This window comes from Macrotis lagotis, chromosome 1 (genome assembly GCF_037893015.1).
Source record: "Macrotis lagotis isolate mMagLag1 chromosome 1, bilby.v1.9.chrom.fasta, whole genome shotgun sequence".
NCBI classification, from domain to species: Eukaryota; Metazoa; Chordata; class Mammalia; order Peramelemorphia; family Peramelidae; genus Macrotis; species Macrotis lagotis.
Genome location: NC_133658.1, coordinates 39,044,059 through 39,065,158, shown reverse-complemented (window position 1 = coordinate 39,065,158; position 21,100 = coordinate 39,044,059). Strand labels below are relative to the sequence as shown.

General features: G+C 38.9%; 1 protein-coding gene across 1 annotated transcript in view; it reads left to right on the top strand.

The window, feature by feature from the left end:
- Positions 1 to 11,618: 11,618 nt before the first annotated feature.
- Positions 11,619 to 21,100, top strand: part of PSD4 (pleckstrin and Sec7 domain containing 4) — a 63,350-nt gene continuing 53,868 nt past the window's right edge. The window contains exon 1 of the mRNA XM_074198101.1: positions 11,619 to 11,827. The gene's annotated coding sequence lies outside the window, so the exon portion shown is untranslated. The remainder of the gene's footprint in view (positions 11,828 to 21,100) is intronic.

Sequence of the window (21,100 nt, the reverse complement as noted above, 5' to 3'; positions counted from 1 at the left end):
CTTGCCCTGTGTGAACTATCCATAAAATAATCTTTTGGGCAAGCATACCTCTGGCATTCTAACAATATGCCCAGTCCATCGTAGTTGCCCTCTGTAGAAATGTTGGAATGCTAAGCAATTTAGCTCAAGAATGGACCTCAGTAGGGGCGACTAGGTGGCGCAGTGGATAAAGCACCGGCCCTGGAGTCAGGACTACCTGGGTTCAAATCTGGTCTCAGACACTTAATAATTACCTAGCTGTGTGGCCTTGGGCAAACCACTTAACCCCATTGCCTTGCAAAATCCTAAAAACAAACAAATAAATAAATAAGAATGGACCTCAGTGTCTGGTATCTTCTCCTGCCAGGTGATCTTCAGAATCTTCCTGAGACAATTTAAATGGAAGCGATTCAGTTTCCTGATATGACTCTGGTAGACTATCCAGGTTTCACAGGCATAGAACAATGAGGTCAGTACAACAACTCCATAGACCTTCAGTTTGTAGTCAGTCTAATATCCAATTAATGTTAGCAAAAGACCAAAAGAAGAGTCCAATGAATTGATGTAAAATTGGAATAAAATTACTAACTCCCAGAATAAAATAATAATGCTTCAAATCTAAGAACTGAAAAAAAAAGTTAAACCATAACAATATTTTAAACTATATTTAAATTTATATGTAAATATATATTTATATATTTTAAACTATTTTTAAAAATATTTTAATAATTTATTTTAACACTTTTCTTTTAATTGTGTGTTTCAAGTTCCCTTTTCCCTCCTATACTTGCCCATCCAACAAGAAGGCAAGCAATATGACATCAATTATACATGTGAAATCATGCAAAATATATTTTCATATTGGTCATGATTTTTTTAAAGCAAAATAAAGCAAGAGAGAAAATTATACTTCAATTTGTACTCAGAATTGAGTACAGTTCTGGAAGTGGATAGCATTTTTTACATCATAAGTCCTTTGGAACTGTTTTGGATAATTATATTGATAGAATAGTCAAATTATTCACAGTTGATTATCACAATATTGTCCCTACTGTGCACAGTGATCTCCAGATTCTTCTCACTTCACTTTGCATCAGTTTATATAGGCCTTACCATAAAACAGATAACTATTGATATTATAAAGAAAACTAAGATCTGTTTTCTTAAGACCAGTTATATAGGTAAACCTTTAGCTAATTTGATATATTTTTTTAGGTTTTTTTGCAAGGCAAATGGGGTTAAGTGGTTTGCCCAAGGCCACACAGCAAGGTAATTATTAAGTGTCTGAGACCAGATTTGAACCCAGGTACTCCTGACTCCAGGGCCAGTGCTTTATGCACTGCGCCACCTAGCCACCCCAATAATTTGATATTTTTAAAAAAAGGAAAACCAAATTACCAAAAATCAAAAATGAAAAGGAGAAGAAATAAAAGAAATTATTTGTGAATATGCCATTAAAACTAAAAATTTGAAGGGATAAATATTTATAAAGGTATAAAAATACAAATTAAAATAAAAACAAATAAAGAATTATAAGTAACCTGATCTCAGAATAAAAAAAATTAAACCACCCATAAATGAATTCCTAAAGAAAAAAAATCACTTGTCCCACTTGAACTCAAAAGTTATCCTAATTTTTTAGTTCTTTCCTATTAATTCAATTAATAATTTAAAATTTAATTTTTTTTTTACATAAATTATTTCCAAACTATAGAAAAAAAGCAATTTCTCAAATTCTATTTATGAGACAAATGGTCATTATTGAAGAACCAGAAAGAGATAAGGCAGAAAAAGAAAACCACAAACAAATATCACTAGCAGATGTTGACATGAAATACTGGAAAAAAAAACAATAATGCTATATAGCAAGAAACTAAAATATTATCCATTATCACTAGTTTAAATTTATATTTATAATTATGAGGTATTTTAACAGCAAGAAAATTATAAGCATAATAGATTTGCTAATAAATATTAAAGAAAGTTACAAAAAAACTTCTAAATGACATCATTGATTTGTATTAAAAGCACTAAAAAGCAAAGGAATCAATAGGCCTTTGCTAAATATGGTCAGTGATATCTATTTTAAACCAAGAGACAGCATTTTTGCAAAGAATACTAGAAGTCTTTCCAATAAGGTGCAAAGCAAAGATGTCTATTATCGATTCTATTATTTGATATAATTCTAAAAATGCTGCCAATAGTGATAAGAAAAAAATAAGCTTAGAAAATCAGTATATTCATAGAGAAGACAAAATTATCTTTATTCATAGTATGAAAGTCAATTTAGAACAAATTTTAAAAATTAAAGCAATTTCTTTACAGTTGCATATTACAAAATAAGTGCACAAAATGATATTCATATAAATACACAAATATGTTTGTGTTATAAATATATTATACACAGGTAACAAAAACTACTTATTGTGCACACAAAAGGAAATATTCAAAATTACTGCAAAAATGTATATCATATCTCAGGAGTATGAGGAATGATTATTTCTTATATTTAATAACTAATTCATTTTTTACTTCCATATTCATAAACAAACCAGTATAGGAAATCTCTCTTAAAGATTTACCCAGGGGTGGCTAGATGGCACAGTGGATAGAGCGCTGGCCCTAGAGTCAGGAGTACCTGAGTTCAAATCTGGCTTCTGACACTTACTAATTACCTAGCTGTATGGCCTTGGGCAAGTCATTTAACCCCATTTGTTTTGCAAAAATCTAAAAAAAAAAAAGATCTACCCAGACCAAGATCTAATCAGACAGTAAAAGAAATTCTAAGTTTAGGCTAATGGGTGCACTACTGCTCAATGTATTGCTCAGATAGACATTGTGGATCTTTCCTTTTGTGAGACAGGTGACATGGAAACTGATAAGTCTCTTTGACCAAGATTTAGGAGACTCAAGTCACATCCCCCAAGACCCTCATTGTAATATAGCCTACACTCTCATTGTAATATTCATTCTCTTCTTAATTTTTGACCAGTGTTGACTGACCCTCTGAAGAACACCTGCTCTTCCAAGGACATATAAACTGTGAGCCTTTCTCCATGAGGGGTCTTTGGTCTATGAGAGATGGTCAAATGCCAGTAAAATTCCAGCATTATTAATAAAATGATTAAATTATCCAGAAATCATGTTTCTCAAAACTTTTTAAATCATCACAGGAGTTAACAAGGCACATGAAAGCATTATTAGAGTTATTTCATTTTTTTTTAGATTTTTACAAGGCAATGGGATTAAGTGTCTTGCTCAAGGCCACACAGCTAGGTAATTATTAAGTGTCTGAGGCCAAATTTGAACTTAGATACTCCTGACTCCAGGGCCGGTGCTCTATCCACTGTGCCACCTAGAGTTGCTTACCCCTGGGTAAATCATTAAGAGAGATTTCCTATACTGGTTGGTTTATGAATGAGGAAGTTAAAAATGAATTAGTTATTAAATATAAGAAATAATCATTCCTCATACTCCTGAGATGTGATATACATTTTTGCAGTAATTTTGAATATTTCCTTTTCTTTGCACAATAAGTAGTTTTTATTACCTATGTTTTTATAACACAAACATATTTGTGTACTAGCTGCCCCTAGAGTTATTTCAAATAATAGAGCTGATAATAGACATCCTTGTTTTGTACCTTATTGAAAAGACGTCTAATATTCATTGCAAATAATACCATCCTTTGGTTTAAAATAGATACCACTTATTTAGTAAAGGCCTATTTATTCTTTTGCTTTTTAGTGCCTATAACACAAATCACTTTGATGTCTTTTTGAAAGTTTTTTGGTAACTTCCCATAATATATGAATGCAACTATGAAATATTCTTTCCAAAAACAAAGACAAATAATTTCAGAGAGATTCATTATTTGTGATTGGACTATAGCATATGGGTGTAATGAAAATAATGATGAACTATTTTACATAGTGTCGTGGCAACCAGATAATCAAGGGACTACTTCATAGGACCAGTCAAAACTATAACAAAATTAACCTTTCCTAATCTCCTCATGGACTTGCTGTGATCAAATAAGACAATGTAGGTAAAGTGCTATATACTTGCCCACTATTATTATTCCCCCAGTCCATCACTCCTCTTCTGTTCTGGTTTCACTTTCCTCCCTTCAAAGTTGCACCAGTCAAGTTGATCATATTTATTTTGTGTGTGTATATATATATATATTCTTGAGGGACAGGAAGTAACATTTTCTATGGCCACAGATGTCGTTTTAGGCAATATTTGTTTACAAAAATGGACAGGATCAAGAGATGGTCATATCAGTGACATGGTCACCCTGAGTCCCAGAATCCTGAAACAGAGGTATATAGTGGGATATGAAAATGGGGAGGTTCATCCTAACCTATGGTAATACAGAACTTCAACAGGTATCAAAGAGTCCAAGGTCATCCCCTGCATTCTGGGCCATCACAAATCATCTTAACTTTTGTCTTGACACTGGAGTTTGATGACTCTGGAAGAGAAGGTGAGGCTGAGGACTTTCTGCACTTCTGTCTTACTTAAATTCAATTGACACACAAGTCAAGACATCGCCCATGTTGCCATTTTTCTTCTTCAGAAATGAAGGATGAACAACAGGTAGTTAGTGTGATAAAAGGAAGCTGAATTTGGGTCTTTCCATCTCTAAGTGTAACACTTTAGTAGCAATTCCATACTCCCTTCCCAACAAACAAACAGACTTGGGGAGGAAAGGGAAGAGCATTGGGATACAATCATGATTATGGAACAGGAAATAGATGATGAACCATCAAAAGAAATTGAAGAGTGACTATAACAATTAAGAGAATCATTATAAGACCCAATTAAGAGACAATAAAGAAGAGAGAAGAAGCTAATGGAAGTCAAAAGAGAGTATCTCTGATGAAGAGGAAATGAGAGATAGCATCCAGAAATATACACAGGACAAGTTCATAAAGTCTAAGAAAGGACTATCAGACTTGGCATTTAGTATTGACCTTGGAGAAGATAGTTTTGCAGATGGATCACAGAATCACAGATACAGAGCCAGGAGGCCATCAAGGCCAACCCCTCCTCATGTTCCAGATGAGGAAAGTAAGGTTCTGGAGATTCATTGCCTTACTCAAAGTCATACAGGTCAAATGACTGCTGAGGTTCCTGAGACTAAAGCCCCAGCAATTCCTTCCCTGTATAATCCTGAGTGAAAAGTTAAACTACATGAGTGGTTGAGAAGTGATCCCTTTGCAAAGGAATTGGTAGCAATAGGCTGGATGGGCTCTTCCTAGAGTTTCATCTGTGAAAGTAAGAAACGATAGAGGAAGACAGGTTGAGAGGATGACAGGAACAAGTGATAGGTTTTGGTTTTTATTTTTATTTTGTTTTTATTTTTAAGGATGGGAAGAATCTCAGTTTTGTGAGCAAATTAGAAGTATTTAGGAAAGGAATGTCTAAAATGAAAGAAAACAAAATCCTGGAAGAGGGAGAAGGTCAGGGAATCAAAGGCACAAGCAGAAGGGATAGTCTAGGCAAGGAGAAAACTTTATTGGAGAGTAGAGCAAAGAAAACCTATAGAGCAATATAAGGGGGTTTGAGGTATGAAAAAGGGGACTCATAATGAATTTTCTCTATCTCTCAGTAAAGGAGGAACCAAGATCCTCTGCTGAGTAGGAAAGGGTTTTGGAGAGAGAAGAGAATTGGAGTAGTTACAAAAGGGAGCATTGCAACAAGCACTGAGAAATAGCTGTAGAGTTGGGAAGACCTGGTCCTTCTGCTATCTTAAGGCTTGAGGTGATCCTGGTCAAGGTTTTTAGGTTCTCATGGCTTTCTGTCCTAATGAAACCATAGTTTGATCAAAAGACAACAAGAGAAACCAGTCACAGAAGACTGAAACAAAATGAAAAGTTGCCACAAAGTCAGGGGATACCTAAGGGAAATCAGACAATGTAAATTTAAAGTCAGACCACTTGGCCACCTAACGTGACTTCCTCCTGAAACATTCTGAATCACACAATTAATTGCAAATGTATAATTGGCTAGATTATAAACTCCTTGATGGTTAAACTTTTGTCTTTGTAATCCCAGAGTCTAACACAGGGTCTGGAACTCAGTAAGCAATGGATAAATATTTGTCGATTGATTGATTGGTAGGGTGGTCCCTAGAGTGAGGGTGAGTAGTGGCAAGGGTGAGTAATGATAGGAAAAGAAGTTACAGGACTCAGTAGTAGAAGTCAGTGTATACTAAATCTAACCAACTACAGGCACAGGACTGCCAGAGAGGACAGTAGTAGCCCCTAAACCCTATGGCCAGCTTGATATACCGATTTCAATGATATACCATACCAATAATAAAATACCATACCAGTAATCCTGAGTGACTGTGTTCCTCAAAGTTGCCCCATTCATGCCATTCTCTGTCACTTACAATCCCTCAACTCCAGAGAAAGGTGGCTCATTCACTTCTAGGCCAGGCCTCCTTCCAACCCTCCCAGCCCCCTGCGATTTTTATGGCCCAATTTCAAATGTCTAAGGTTTTTGGTGACTGTGTAACTGCTGTGGTCATCTCTTAAGCCTGTGCATCACCTAAAGCCACAATGGTGAGTCCATGTGGTGACCACTTCCCAGACCTCTATAGGAGACAGAAGAACAAAGTCAAACCACACCAACTTAACTGGTGGAACTTTGAAGGGAAGAAAGTGAAACCAAACCCAGAGTGATAGAGAGGGGGAGAAGAATGTGAACAAATGTTAGCCAGAACTCTATATACATTCTTTCACACTTGGAGATATCATTGCTTCCATTTTACAGATGAGGAATTGAGAGAGATAAATGCCTTGTCAATGGCCACAGTTCATAAGTATCAGTTAGGATTCAAATCTATATCTTCTTCTCCCCAAGACATGGAGAGAGGTTCCTAACCTTTTCTGGGCCCCATATCCCTTGGCCTTTAGTTAACCTTCCCATTCTCCCTCTTCAATACGAAAGGAAATAAATTCTAATGTGTGTGATGCACAATAGAAATAAAATGAAGCTATTAAATGACTTTTCATAAAGACATCTTCATCCAATACATATTTTTCACTAACACTTTGATGGGGAGAACTAGAAAGCACCATAGTGCCCAGAGAACTGTGCTTAGATTCAGGAAGTTGTCATCCTGAATTCAAATCTGGCCTCAAATACTTACTAAAGTCATTTAATTTCAGTTTCCTCATATGTAAAATGATAAGGAGAAGCAAATAATAAACTATTCATTATCTTTGCCAAGAAAATTCCATATGGGGTCATAAAAAGTGAGACAAAACAAAAAATCTGAACAACTATTTATTTAATATTTTAGTAGGATCAATTATTCACTGATAACTCCTTGCCATCCTTGCATCATCCCAAGTGGTCCCTCTAATAGGAAGCCATGGAGGGACTGGAAGCTGTAATAAGATTTAAAAGGAATGGGTTAGAGGGGAGCCTCAAAGTCAGCAGGTTGTGATCAGAGAAGGGGATTTCAGAACTCAAGCTTATGGAGGTGGCACAATTCAGGATAACAGTAAGAGTTAAGGTATGACATTAACTGGGGATGGCTTAAGAGGAGGTCAAAGCTGAAGAGACTGATGACTGGGGTCGAGGAATTATGTGTTTGAGGAGGGTATTAATACTTATTTTGAAGTCCCTGAATGTAATGGGGGAGGGTTGGAATAAAGAAGACTGTGAATCAGGGAGAAAGAAGAAGAGTGACTTGAAGGAAAAGAAATGACTTCAATAAGGAACCGGAAAGGGTGATATAGATGGATGGAAGGAATCTATCTATTCATTTGGGAGGGAATTCATCTATTCAATCATTTTTCCAAAGGAAGAGAAGTTGCTGTGTAATGTGAACCAGGAGACTCTAAATGTTAGAGAGAGAGAATCACATCTAATCCTCTTTTTCTATCTATGTCTCTTATATCTGCTTACTTATCTTTATGGTTTCTCCTTTGGAATGTTACTTCTCTGAAGGCAGAACCCTGTTTTCTTTATCCCCAATCATGATATATAGTTAATGCTTGTGACCGAAGGATATATAGAGGGAGTGACTATAATAATGGAAAGAAAAACAGTAACTGGGGAGAACTTGACATCTCTGATGAATGCAAGGACCGACTTGGATTCCACAGGAGTAATGTTGGGTCCTCTACCTAACTCAGCAGTTAGACACTCAGGGTTCAGACTGTGATATAGTTTTGGACAAGACCAATGCAAGAATCTCTTTTGCTTGTCTAGATATATTTGCTTATAGTATTTTGTCTCTTGTTTTCCTCAAAAGGGAGGAGAGAGGTAGGGAAAATCTATTTTTGTTCACTAAAAAATAGAAATAAATGATTGATTGTGCCACATGAGAGAGGGCTCACCCTAAAATGGAGGCTGCTATCAAGAGTCCTGCCTTCTGATGACAGTCAAACTTCTTTGAAAACAGAAAGTAAAAGTCTGATAGGAAGAGATCGCAAATAAAAGATAGTTATCTATAGAACGAGAAATTTCAGAAGACACAATGCTGTGGAAGGGAGATCAGAAGAAAATAAGCATTTGGTAAGATTAGCACTGAGGTGGAGAATGATGGGGAATGGGGGAGATGGTAGCTATAATAGGGGAAAGGGGCTTTGACTTAACTAAATCAAAAGGATTGTTAGAAAAGGAGGAAATATAATATACTTTATTGGACATGGTTTGGAGACATGCCAGTGGACCGGGAAAATGGCAAAGGTAGCTTTTGGATCAACATGAAAATTTCCAAGAACTAGAACTATCCAAAGGGGTCTGGGGAATCCTGGAAAGTAATCTGATTTTCCTCAATTTACACTATCAAATGAAGGCTGGGGGAGGGGGTATCGTGGAAGTTGATTCAAACTACAGTCTCTCAGCTCTGTTTCAAGTCTCAGATGCTGTAACAAGATGGTGAGCTTCCTTCTTGGTATTGTTTATATTGTAATAATTAAGGGAAAATATAACAACAAAAATAAAATCTAATCACTCCATAATCAGAATGATGAGGTTGACCTGAAAGAAAACACATGAGAATGCACCTGTCTCCATTATCTGCAGAGGTGGGGCTCCATGGGTGGGGAACACGACATACATTATCATTCTCAGCTGATGTGTCTGTCAGTGTTTACTGAACTGTTTTTATTTCCTCTTGCTTTATTGGTTATTAGTATACAGATGGGGGGAGAGATCTATTCTAAAATGAGAATAATAGAAAAGAAAATGATAAATATTTTAATCATTTTGTATATATTTTGCATTTCCTTAGAGGAACATAATAGATAAAGAGCTATCCTCGAGGTCAAGGGTTCAGGCCCTACATCTCACATACGTAGAACAAGTTTTTTAACTTTCTGGTGCCTCAGGCAACCCCCTGAGATTATAAATTGCAGAACAGATATTAGTTTATACTCACTGAGGGAGTTTCCTCATGTGGGAGTCCCTTCATCAAGAAAATAACAAATCCCACCCTGAATAACACTATGTCTTCCGGGTAGCCAGTAAGCATTAAGTCAAGGACCATTTCCAGTTGATCTGATCCATATCTAATCCCTGGACCCAGATGGCTCAAGAAAGGGAAGCCGGTCACTTTGTGCAGTGCTCCCTCAGCTAAATCCAGGTCAAAAGCATCATGGTTCTCTTCAAAATGAAGGATTATCAAGAACACTTAGTAAACTTAAGGGCAACCAGATGGTACAGAGCATGGACCCCAGACTCAGGAGGACCTGAAGGTAAATCCAGGCTCAGACACCCAGGCTGTGTGACCCTGGGCAAGACATTTCACCTCGTTTGCCTCTGTTTCTCATCTGTAAAATGAACTGGAGAAGGAAATGGAAAACCACTCTGGTATGTGTGCCAAGAAAACCCCAAATGGAGTCACCAATAGCAACAACCCAACAGCAGCTTGCACCTATTATAGGTTAGACACTGAACACAGCGATGAGGATTCAAAGAAAGGCAAAAGACAGTCCCTGCACATAGAAGGTGCTTAAGAAATGTTTGTTGGGTTGTCCTAACAGTAAAATGGAAAGAAAGGAACATAATAATAATGGCATTTTAATGTTTGGAAAGCACTTTATAAATATTATCTCATTTGATCTTCCTAACCACTCTGGGAGATGGCACTGTTCTTATCCCCATTTTGATGATGATGATGATGCTGTTTGTCCTTCATTTTTGAAGAAGGCCATGATATCAGGGAAGGGATGCCATGACAAGCGCATGGAATGGATTTGAGTGAGGGGGTGCTGTGCTACGTCACCAGCCTCATCTTCTCCTCCACGGGATCCTGTGGCCAGATATGGATCAGGATGATTGGGGATGATCCTGGGTATGAAGCAACCAGGGTTAAGTGACTTGCCCAAGGGCTCACAGCTAGTAAGTGTCAGAGGCTGGATTTGAACTCCCATCCTCCCCATTTTATAGATGAGGACACTGAGGCAGATAATGGTTAAGTGACTTGCCTAGGCTCATACAACTAGTATCTGAGGCAGAATTGGAACTCAGGTCGTCCTAATTCCAAGGCAAATACTCTACTACATCACAACAAAAAGAGTTTGTATCTGATTCAGTTTCCTCAGTATAAAATCAAAAGAGTTAGGATTTTAATGCTGGAAGGGACCTTGGAGATTGTCTAGTCCTGGAGTTCTCATTATTTTTGGTATCATGGAGCCCTCTGAAAACTTTCTCAGTATAAATGATGCTTCTTAAATGCATGAAATAGAATAGAGAATTTTAATTATATTGAAACTTACTGATCAAAAGATTAAAAAAGAAACATGTTACGAGACCCCAGATTAAGTCTCCTTGCTATAGAGGGCTTCAGCTGAACACACAGCTTCAAGAAAAGTGTTTAAATAAGATCAATGGCACATTATAGAGTCCCCTGGTTCAACCTCCCACCTACCCATGTCCCAGACCTGCCAACACATATATTCCTTCTCCAGCTGTCTGCCAATGATCTCCACCTGGATGTCCCAGAGGTATCTTAAAAGCTCATTTCACAACTTGGGTACCAAGCATCAGAAATAGGGTGTGATCCTGTCTCTAAATAATATTAATAACTAATAATTATATAATAATCCCTACGTCTAAGACACTGCTAAGTGATTTGCAATTATTATCTCCTTTGATCTTCACAATAATCAATCCTGGGAGGTGTTGCTTTTATTATCTCCATTTTACAGGAGAAGAAACTGAGGTGAGTAGAAATTAAGTGACTTGCCCAAGGTCACCTAGGTAGCAAGTGTCTGAGGTTAAATTTGACCTCAGACCTTCCGGACTCCAGGCTCAATCACTGCCTAAGTCTAATCATCTTTCTGCTGTGCCAACAGAGGAAATCTGTAGGTCTAGGTCAGAGAGGTCTCTTTTGGTGAGGTACTAAGCAGAACTGAGTGGAGATGGGCAAGGTGGAAGGGTCCCCATCCCCCACTCTGAAATGGCAGCCCAGCAAGACACGCCTGGGGCTGTGGGCGCTTCCCTGGGCTGACAGTGAGCAGGCAGCCCTCTCTCCAGAGGAGTAACTTGGCACAGTACTGCCTGCAGGAGGGCACGCCCCAGCCCTAGCCCAACCCTACCCAGTGGATGGCTGCAGCAGTCCAACCGGTTAGACAAGCTTCAGCTGTTCTCCCCTCTCTCTGTGGCTCCTGCTGGTTGGGTCTTGTATTCGGTATGCTGGCATCCTGTCTCCTGGGAGCCCTGGAGAGTTCTGTGGGCAGAGGCCTGGCGGAGCCCCCTCCCTGAGCCTGGAGCTCTGCCCCCTTCCCTGGCCCAGCTGGGCGTGGAGCCATGGTGGAGCAGCTGGGCTGCTACCTGGAGAGAGGAGGAGCCTCCCGTAGAGCCCAGGAGGAAATGGGTAAGGGGACTGTGTCCTGCCCCACTGAGGTCCCTGGGAGGGGAAGATTGGGGAGGAGAGGAAGGGGGGCCCTAGGGAGACAGGAGAGGGCAGAGCAGACAGGAGGGCTCCCTCTGGGACCTGTCTCCTCCCAACCTCGTGCCACACTCAGGAAATGAATGGAAGAAACTGGCCGGGCTGTTTGCTGGGAGATGAGGGGGGCATCCTGGGGCAAGGTCAGCTTCAGAGATTGCACAGGACTGGGCAGGGAAGCTGTGAGGGGTCAGAGACGTTGGAGAAGGAGTGGGAGAGAGGAGGGCAAGCGGGCAAGGGTGAGCAAGAGCTCTCCAGCATGCCCCAGACCCTCTGAGACCCAAATGGGCAGCAGGAATGAACCCACACACCACACCCACCAGATCTTCCGGCTCTGCCTTCTTTGGGAATCAGAGACACGAGGTCTAACAGTCTAACTTCTCAATGTCACCTTCTTTGAGTTGAATAGCCATAACCTCAAGTCTCCTACTCTGACATTTCAGGTTTAGTGACTTGTCCAAGGTGACATATGATTTCCCTCTGCATTTTGTGGAGGATTAAAATCAAACTTGAAGAAACTGGGCGCGAATATGGGGAGAAGCTGGGGGAGAAGGTGGGGGAAAAGCTGGTGGAGAAGGTGGGAAAGAAGGTGGAGAAGAAAGTGAAGGAAGAAGGTGAAGGAGAAGGTGGGGAGAAAGTAGGGGAAAACCTGGGGGAGAAGTTGGAGAGGAGCAAGCAGAGGGATTGTTCAGATATCCTGAGCCTTAAAACTTCTTTCATAAGGTCATTTGACTCTGTTTAGGGGGAAGGGAATAAATCTTTACGTAGTATCTACTGTGGGTGGGCATTGTGCCAAATGCTTCCAAATATTATCTCATTTGATCCTCACAACAGTCATGGGAGATTAGTGCTGTTGTTTTTATCCTTATTTTTCAATTGAAGAAACTGAGGCAGACAAGGTTAAATGACTCACCCAAAGTTACACAGCTCTTAAGTGTCCAAATTCAGATTTGAACGCAGATCTTTTTTGACTCTATCGATTGGGCCACCTTCTCTCTTAATACCCACAATACAATCACATTTCTAAAAAAGCACTACTTGATAGAAAGTTGGTCTTAGAACAAGGAGACCAGAACCAAGTCCCCATTTTACAGGAGAGGAAATTGTGACCAAGTAAGTTGTATGACCTTAGGCAATTCACTGAAAGGCATTTTCTTCTTGTTCTTACATAGCAAATAAGATCTTTTCAAAGCCTTTCAGCATTGTACACACACAATGATTACTAACAGCACAGATAATATCAAGCAGGGGCTAACCTCTCTTCTGGGATAGCACCTGAATTCTAGAGACCAAGAAAAAAAGGTAAGTCAGGAAGTCAGGAATTGGGAAGCAATCTCTGGAAAGAGAGACACTTGCCTCTACCTCTGCATTTCTGCTCTCTAAATTTTGTTTTAATCTTGTTCTAGTGGGCAGCATCGACATTTTTAAGACAAACACATTCTCTATTTTTTTTTGCAAGGCAATGGGGTTAAGTGGCTTGCCCAAGGCCACACTGCAAGGTAATTATTAAGTGTCTGAGGCCTGATTTGAGCTCAGGTCCTCCTGACTCCAGGGCCAGTGCTCTATCCACTGCACCACCTAGCTGCCCCTAAACACATTCTCTTGATTGAGAAATTAGAATCATTTTGAAGGGTGCTCCCAACTAGGTGACACAGTAGATTAGGGAAAAGGAACTGAAGTCCAGAAAAGTGAGATTCAGGTAAAAGATTTACTAGACTGTTTGACCCTGGACAAGTCACTTAACTTTAAACTGTCTCAGCTATTTGGTCTGCTAAATCAGGATAATAGTAGAGATTGTTATGTGGATAAAATGAAATCCTATTTGTAAAGATTTTTACAAACCTTAAAACGATAGTCAAATGCTAGCTCTTATGATGATGGTGATGATTCTCAGGGTTCCTGGTAACTGTGGGGGACAAGGTAGAATTAGAATTGTAGATCTGGAGCTCCCAGAGATGCCACAGATCTTATTCAGAGATCTCTTTTTGCTTGTTCAAGTCATTTTCAGTCACATCTTCATTTGGTCTTCTCTTTGACAGATAAGGAAACGGAGGCAAGTAAGGTGAAGTGATTTACCCAGGGTCATGCAGCTAGTAAAAGTTTGAGGCTGAATTTGAACTCAGGAAGATGAGTATTCCTGATTCTCCAGTTCATTTGACACAGTAGGAAACTGAGGCAAACAAAGTGAAGTGATTTGCCCAGGGTCCCACAGCTAATAAGTGTCTGAGCCTGGATTTGAACTCAGGAAGATGAGTCTTCCTGACTTCAGGAGCATTCTATCCACATCACCACCTAATAGTCCTTTTGTACAGTTAAGTAAATAAGTTCCAAGAAGTCAAGGGATTTGCCCAAGTTCTCTGGGCAAATGTCAAGTGGTATGAACTTGAGACCTTTCGCCTTTCACCTTTCCTAAATCCCTTCCTCCCCATATTCTCTAGCTGATTAGCCTTCTTCCTAAAATGCAAAGCCTAGAACAAATCCTGGGTAGCCTAGGATTCTTGGTGCTCCTGGTAGGATACATAGGTTTTGAGTGATTTTTCCAGTTTGGGGAATGGAATCATCATGTGTTCTAGTCTCTTCGTTCTTTTGGCCAGGTCCACTTGTGACCAATGGCTTGTCTGACCATGACAACTGTCAAAGGTGGGGAACAAAGCACATGCTAGTGTGACAGAGGGCAGCCAAATGACCTACCCAGGGATCAGATCTGTGGCCTTGACCTCATTAGCCTGATGCTTTAATCAGTAGAGCAAACTAACCTCCAAACCTATTGAATGTAATGCACATTTAATTGAATGTCTTTGGACTCCCATGATGTTAGGGACATAGTTAAGAACATTTTGAGGATATGGCCTCAGCCTTTGTTCTAATGTTCCAAGGCAGAGTGGGCTGGTTGGATGAATTCATTTGTCCAACAGAGACAAAATTCATTTTGTGCAAGGTGCTGAGGCAGGGATACTAAAAGGGGATAAATAACCCTTTCCTTTGTGGAGCTGACAGTCCAGTAGAATAGGTGAACCATTTGTCCAAAAAAACCCAACCTTCTCATAAGCTTATGGAATTCTAGAGTAAATAGGAGGTCTCAGAGCAACTCAGGACCCCCTTTCCCCTCTTAAAAATTATTGAGAATCCCCCAAATAGATTTACTTTTGTGGAATTTTGTTGTACAAGCATTTTAACCATATGTGACTCTTTGTGGCAAGGATACTAAAGTAGTCTGCTATTTCCTTCTCTTAGCTCAGTTTACAGATGAGTTAATTGAGGTAAACAGGGTTAAATGACTTGTCCAGGATCACACAACTAGCAAATGTCTGAGACTGGATATGAATTCATAAAAGTAAGTGTTCCTGATTCTAAGCCTGGTGCTCCATCCACCATTCAGCTGCCCTTTTGTGTGATTTATATCTATCAATATGAAGAAATGAAACATGTTAGCATTACTATGAAAATAGTTTTGATTATCAACCCTGAATAGGTCTCTTCCCCAGATCTCCCTTTGAGAATCACTGTCTAAGAAATTAGGGAACTGAAGGATTTCAGATTTGGAGGGAATCTCAGCAATCAATTACTCTAAGCCAGACCCAAAAAAGGACTCCCCACTGTAACTCAGCCAGCAAGCAATCGCCGACTCTCTTACCTTTAATTGGAAGAATCCATGACTTCCCTAGATGGTCCATCCAACTTTTAGACATCTTTCATTATTGCAAAGTGTTTCCTGATCTCAAGCAAAACTTTGTCCTTTGCCACATTTACACATTTCTCCTCATTCTGCCATCCGGAGTTGTCTTTTCTTTATGTGGTATGAACTTGAGACCTTTCACCTTTCACCTTTCCTGAATCCCTTCCTCCCCATATTCTCTAGCTGATTAGCCTTCTTCCTAAAATGCAAAGCCCATAACAGAAAACAATCTTCAAACAATAATCCACCTAAAACAGTACAGGACTCTCACCTCCAAATTCTTGCATATGTTACCCAAGATGAAAATAGCTTTTATGGCTGCCATATCACACAGCCATCTCATTTCACTTGCTGTCCACTAAGACCCCCAAATCTTTTTTTAGAAGAACTTGTATCTAGCCATGCCTCTCTATCTTGTACTTGTAAACTCATATTTTCAAAATTCAAAAGGTGAACCCTATTGAAGTTCATCTTACTAGAATCTGCCCACTTTTCTAACCTGTTGAGGTGTTTTTTAGATCCTGACTGTCATCCAGGGTTAGCGATCCTTCCAGGTTTGTGTTATTTTCTTATAGCACTGATGCAGTAGTTAGAGCACTGAGTTTGGAATCAGGAAGATTCATCTTAATGAGTTCAAATACAGTCTCAGACATTTATTAGCTATGTGTTTTCCTGATTCTTCATCTGTAGAATGAGCTGGAAAAGGAAATAGCAAACCACTCCAAGGTCTTTGCCAAGAAAACCCCTAATGGGGTCATGACGAGTTTAGTTAATAAGCCTCTTGGTTACTTCACGCAACATTCACTCACAGGTTGGGTCTCCAGGGTGGCAACTGCCACCCAGGTGCAAAGAACTTAGTGGATCCATACTCTTGAAACTATAGCTCCCTCCTTTGCCCAACACTATCTGCAGGTTTGAAAAGCATACTGTTGTGTCTTGCTCCAATTGACTTGTAAGAAATTTTAGCATCACAAGACCAAACACAAATCCTGGAGTAGCATTCCATTGCAGATCTTCTAAGTTGACACCAAGCTCTTAATGTCTTCTCTGTAAGTCCAATCACTGAACCAGTTCTGAATCTCTCCCATGGTGTTATGGTCTCATCCATATTTCACCATTTTTATCCAACAAGAATAGTGTAATACATTGTATCCCAAGCTTTGCTGCCATCTAGATAAGTGATATCACCCGATTTACTTACATAATCCTCTCTAAAAAAAAGGATCAGTCTGGTATGACTGAGGCCTCACTGGTTCTCTGTGATTATGGCTTCCTTGTCTGGAGGTCCACTAACCATTTCTTTAATATCATACTGTGTGATTTTACCAGAAATCAAAGTTGAGGTCACTAGCCAAAATGATAAACAGATTATTTCTCATGCCTTTGAACATTAAGTCAACATTTAGTCATTTTACCATCTTTCAGGCACCTCCTTTTGTCCAACATTTTTCAAATATCATTGATAGTAGCTCACCAATCACATCCACCAGTTTTCTCAGTACCTGAGGATATAGGTCATCTGGCCCATGTGACTTGGATTCACCAAGGGCAACTACCTAGGTGCTCTCTTTTTCAATATTTATATTGGCAATCAGCTGCCCATTAACTGGTTTTGGTTTGTCCTTCCCAATGCAAAGGGCCATCCTCCCTGGAAGGAAACATGAAAGCCAACTAGGAAGTCAACACCTCTGTTGTCTCTTTGTTGTGAGATGTCACCATTCTAGCTACACAGGCAAGGGTCCTTTTTGATTCTCTTCCTTTCCCCCAGATTGACAGAGCAAACATACACAAAAAAAGAGAAATACCATCTTTTTTGGTCTTTAGCTTTCTTTACCACATGCAACTGGATTATTTTTGTTGGGGTTTTTTAGGTTTTTGCAAGGCAAATGGGGTTAAACGGCTTGCCCAAGGCCACATGGCTAGGTAATTATTAAGTATCTGAGGTTGGATTTGAACCCAGGTACTCCTGACTCCAAGGCCGGTGCTCTATCCACTGTGCCACCTAGCCGCCCCTATGCAACTGGATTATAATTATATTATTGGGGTACAGTCATCCTTATATAACCATTCTCTAATACTTGCGTTTCCTTCAATTTTCTGCATCTCTTTTTTTTATTTCATAATTTTAATTTATGTCATTTATCCCATGGCTTAGCATGGTTAATTATAGTGTAACAAACATTACTTCAATATTAAATTTTTCCTGTATTATCCAAAGTCACAAGTCACATGTTTTACATATATATATAATTTACATATCTTAATTTATATATATATTATATGCATATATAACTTTTTGTATAATACTAGTTTTTAGTCCAACAAAAATGGATCAGAAAAGCCAATAAACTCAACTTAAAAATTCCCAGTTTTATTTAAAGATTTTTCTAAATGAAGTTAGGTGACTTTGAATAATTAAGTTTATATAATAAATTCTTGAAACAACATTAAACAAAAAAATGTTATTATACGGAATTAAAATTTCTAGTTCATATATTTATGTTATGCCAAAAAAGTATGTAACAGCAACAAAATTGAATTTATACAAGTTTCTTAATAAAATAATGAAAAAAAGACAGGGTGATAGAGCCATAAGAATAGAAATATAGAAATAGCATATAACTATTAATTGGAAAATTTGCCCCACCAAGTCTTTAGTTTGTTCCATAATCAGTCTTCCTCTCTCAGGGACTTTTAATACCTAGTCCATCCAACTCACTCACTTCATACATACATTTTATCTTTTTAAAAATCAAATTTAGTTGAAAGGCAGCCAGACGATGGAGTAGATGGAGCATAGGACTGAGTTTAAATCCAACCTCAGACACGTACTAACTAGGTGAGTCCTATCAGCCTTGGTTTCATTTGTAAGACAGGACTATCTACCCCCACCAGGATTGTTGTGAGGAACAAATGAAATAGCATTTATAAAGTTCTTTGTAAAACTTAGGAAGTTACAGAAAGGCATATTATTGTTATTATTACTGAGTCCTCTTTGCAACCACACGGGTCTCTTAAAACTCCCTCACTTTCCTTTTCAAGGAAATTGTTTCTTTTTGCTTCTTCATAATTTCATTCTTGAGTTTCTGCCCCAGTCAAATTGTAGTACATGAAATACCATCTATCCTTCCCTAAAAGCTTTTGAAATTTCCATCTCCTAAATGTAATGAGCATGTCTGACATTCTTCTGTCACAAACTGAAAAATCAATGATAATATCCACACTTACATTCCTTCTGCCTGAGCAAACCAGTTTTTCCCAGCTACTGAGAATCAAATCAAGATATTTTCTCTTAGTTTATTCTTCCACCATTACAAGGATGAAATTATTGTAAGTCAAGAAGTTTGGCAGAGAGTACACCAACAGATGTGTGGATAATTCAAGTCTTCCATCACTACTATAGAACACACTCTGTCTAGTCTCTGATCTGTTTCTGAAAACAACAAACACATCTAATTCCACTATCTATTTAGCTAATCTCTACTAAACAAAGCTAAAATTGTCTTTCCTACTCCATTGCTCTTCACCCAGATGCTCTCCACTTTATTTTCCCCAACTAGTTCATGAATTCTCTCCCATGGATTTACCTTCTTAATATACAAGGTTTACCTCTTTTATCTTTCTTTACTTCAGTTTTGGATGAAGAGGTGACTCTTCTCACCAATTTCAACCCCTCTATTATCACCCTTGGTCCCATTCCTTCCAATATTCTCCAACAGATTGCCTTTCATAATCCTTCCTTTTCTCCTGAATCTTCACTATCTCTCCATCTACTGTTTCCTCCCTTGCCATCTACAATCATATCCGAGCTTCCTCATCTTTAAACAATAAAAAAAGAAAACCTTAGTAAACCCCTAAGGGCTAGGTGGGTAAAGCACTGGCCCTGGAAACTGAAGGACTTGAGTTCAAATCTAACCTCAGACACTGGAAGTGTGACCTTGGACAAGTCACTTGACCCTGATTGCCTTACATCTCAGGCCATCTTCATATCTGGCCACTGAATCCAAATGGTTCCAGAGGAGAAAATGAGGCTGGTGGCTTAGCACAGCCCCCTTCACTCAAATTTCAATTCATCTGCTTGTCATGGCATCACCTTCCTGATGCCATGGTCTTCTTTGAGAACAAAGGACAAAATCATCAATAGTCCCTCCCATCCTTTCAAAATATCATCCTATATCTGCCTTCCCTTTCCTAGAAATTTCCTAGGAAAAACTGTTTATGCCTCTACTTGATGCCTCTACTCTGCTTTCTCATTCATTTCTCAGGTCCTTAATGATCTGACTTCTGGCCTCATCTCTCATCACTCATCACTGAAACTGCTCTCCTCAAAATGACCAATGAGGTCTTAAGGACCAAATTTGATGTCTTTTTCCACTGTCCCTATCACTCTTAATTTCTGAAATATTTCACACTGTTGCTCAATCTCTTCCTCAAATATTCTTGTCTCTCTGAGTTTTGTGACATTGTTCTCTTGGTTCTCCTTTGCCTGGTCACAGCTTCTCAGTCTCCTTTGCTGGGTCATCATTCTCATCATGCCATCTACTTGTAAGTGTAGTTCATCAATCTGTGATCCTCTTTATATACACTCTCATTCTGTGATAAATATATGTAGTTTTTGTTCACTCCTTTTCAATCATGGCCATTTCTTCATAATCCCATTTTGGGATTTTTCGGCAAAGATACTGGAGTGGCTGGCCAGTTCCTTCTCCAGCTCCTTTTACAAATGTGAGGAAACTGTGGTAAACAGGGTTAAGTGACTTTCCCAGGGTCACGCAGCATTGCAACTCAAGATGAGTCTAATTCCTGACCTGTCACTCTTATCCATTTTACCAGCCAGCTACCCTATCTCAATAACTCCTAATTATCTTCTCTATGCAGCTTATTTCACAATCTACATATCTAGACATTGTTTCTCTACTGAGCTCCAATCTCATGTCACCAACTGCCTCCTAGATATTTTGAACCAGATGTCTCATGGGCATTTCAGTGTAAACATGTCCAAAACAGAACAAATTCTCTTTTTTCCAAAAACAAACAAACCGAAAAACCCCTTCCCTTCTTCCAAACTTTCTTATGTTTCCTGAGGAGTCCATTATCCTTCCAATCAGTTGGGTTAGCAACTTGATTTCATCCTGAAATTCTTCCTCTCCCTCACCCTACATATCCAATCAGGGACCAGAGCTTGTCATTTCTGACTCAAACTGCATCTCTTTCATCCATCCCCTTCATTTCTTCACTCAGCTAGCAGTCTGGTTGCTTTGTCTTGACGATTTTTCTATAGCATTTATCTGATCATGTTGCTCACCTACTTGCTAAGTTCCTCTAAATACTCTAGAATAAAATAGGATAGAAAAAAATACTTTAACACTTAAAACTCTTCCTAGTTAGGGTCTTTTTAGTTATATTATTATACATAAGTCAAACTGGTCTTCTCACCTTTCCTCTTCATCTCATATCATTGGACCTTTATACTACACTCATCCCTTGGAATGAACTCTCTCTTCACCTTTGCCTTCTTTTCTTCA